Below are 2,634 nucleotides of genomic sequence, written 5' to 3'. Positions count from 1 at the left end.
ACTCTCTCGGGAGGGCTGATCTGGAGTCCGTTCGGGGCTCCGGAGAGGGGAATCCGTCGCCATCGTCATCATCAACCTTACTCCATCACCAATTTCATGATGCTCACCGCCGTGCGTGAGTAATTCCATCGTAGGCTTGCTGGACGGTGATGGGTTGGATGAGATTTATCATGTAATCGAGTTAGTTTTGTTAGGGTTTGATCCCTAGTATCCACTATGTTCTGAGATTGATGTTGCTATGACTTTGCTATGCTTAATGCTTGTCACTAGGGCCCGAGTGCCATGATTTCAGATCTGAACCTATTATGTTTTCATGAATATATGTGAGTTCTTGATCTTATCTTGCAAGTCTATAGTCACCTACTATGTGTTATGATCCGCAACCCCAAAGTGACAATAATCGGGACCACTCCCGGTGATGACCGTAGTTTGAGGAGTTCATGTATTCACTATGTGTTAATTCTTTGGTCCGGTACTCTATTAAAAGGAGGCCTTAATATCCCTTAGTTTCCACTAGGACCCTGCTGCCACGGGAGGGTAGGACAAAAGATGTCATGCAAGTTCTTTTCCATAAGGACGTATGACTATATTCGGAATACATGCCTACATTACATTGATGAATTGGAGCTAGTTTTGTGTCACCCTAGGTTATGACTGTTACATGATCGATCACATTCGGCATAATTATCTATCACCAGTCCATTGCCTACGAGCTTTCCATATATTGTTCTTCGCTTATTTACTTTTCCGTTGCTATTGTTATCATCACTATAAAACACCAAAAATATTACTTTTGCTACCGTTACCTTTTGCCACCGTTACCACTACAATCATATTACTTTGCTACTAAACACTTTGTTGCAGATATTAAGTTTCCAGGTTTGGTTGAATTGACAACTTAGCTGCTAATACTTGAGAATATTCTTTGGCTCCCCTTGTGTCGAATCAATAAATTTGGGTTGAATACTCTACCCTCGAAAACTATTGCGATCCCTTATACTTGTGGGTTATCAGTAGCGACCTGACCCCGTGCGATGGTGAAGCTCCTTCTTTGCAGCATTTTTCTTGTTTGTCGCTGACATCTTCTTGCTCTTCACCGATATCTTGTGGGCCACAAATGTGTCCCAGTGATCTCTGATCTTCTCAAATTGACCGGTGAATTATGGAGTCTTTTCTTTGTTGACAAACGTTGTTTTCAGCTCATTCTTCCACCTCCTGAATAGATATGCCATCTTCTTAAGAGCAAGAGCCTTGACCAATGGCTCTATAGCTGGCTTCTCCGAATCCTCCTCTGGCGGTAGGGTGAAATTTGCCTTCAGCGTGGTCCAAAGATCATCTTTCTGCCTATTGTTGACATAAGACACCTCAGGGTCTTCGTTCTTAGGCTTATACCATTGGTGGATGCTGATCGGAATCATGTCCCTAACAAGAACCCCGAACTGAGCAGAAAATGATTCCTTGGTCCGGATGGGTTCAATCGGTTGGCCATCGCGCGCGATTGCTGTGATAGCGATAATTCGCTTTTTGGTACAAAGTTCAGCAAGAGCCTTCCGAATATCGCTATTTGGAAGGCCTTTGCTGAAATTCATACCAAAAGGCGAATTATCCTATCCGAGACTCCGTTCCAGAACAACTTTGCACAACTTCATACCGTCATGCCTCGGTTACTTCTGGCTAATGATGAAACCATGGATTTCTTCAATACTTTGACACTAGGCAACCTCTCGACCCCTCGGCGATGCTCGACCCTCGAACCCTCGACGACCCTCGACCCCTCGGCGTTCCTCGACCCTTGACCCCTCGGCACCCTCGTTGCCGAAAAAAATTAAGAAGAGGAAGAAGAAGAAAAAAAGAGGAGAAGAAGAAGGAATAGAGGGGAAGAAGTGTCCGACGTCCCCCCTCATGTCATGTCCGACGTCCCCCTCATCACATGTTCGACGTCCACCCTCATGGAATGTCCTACCCTCGACCGATCGGCGATCCTCGACACCCTTGTTCCCGAAAAAAATAAGAATATGAAGAAAAAAAAGGAGAACAAGAAGGAATAGAGGGGAAGAAGGAAAAATAGATATTCCCCCCTATTCCTTCTTCTTCTCCTTTTTTCGTCTTCTTCCTCTTCTTATTTTTTTATCCTTTTCTTCTTCTTCTCTTCTTCTCTTCTTCTTCTCCTTCTTTCTCTTGTTATTTTTTCTCCTCTTCTTCTCTTTTTTCTCCCCTTTTTCCTCTCCTTCTTTTTCTTCCCTTCTTCCTTCTTCCTTTTTTCTTCCCTTCTTCCTTCTTCCTCTCTTTTCCATACATATAAACATACATACATACAAACATACATACATATAAAAATAAAGCATATTATATAAAAAAGCAACGGCAGCGGCTACGCGGTGGCAACGCGGCGGCGGCGGGGTAGGGCATGGCGGCTGGTACTCACAAAGGAGGCGTCGGGGTGGCGGGCGTCGGCGTCGGAGCGGCGCGAATGGCGGCGTCGGGGCGGCGCGCGGACGGCGGCGGGGTGCCGTCGGGCAGCAGACGGGCGTCGAGCGGTGGACAGCGTCGATCGGGGCAGCCTGGCGGCATCGTCGGGGCAGTGTGGAAGAACTGAATGAAAAATTTCACAAGTTTTGGCTTATATAGCCGAAG

The sequence above is a fragment of the Triticum aestivum genome, chromosome 7A (genome assembly GCF_018294505.1).
Source record: "Triticum aestivum cultivar Chinese Spring chromosome 7A, IWGSC CS RefSeq v2.1, whole genome shotgun sequence".
NCBI lineage: Eukaryota > Viridiplantae > Streptophyta > Magnoliopsida > Poales > Poaceae > Triticum > Triticum aestivum.
The sequence above is the reverse complement of the archived record's forward strand: the minus strand, read 5'-3'. Positions refer to the sequence as shown.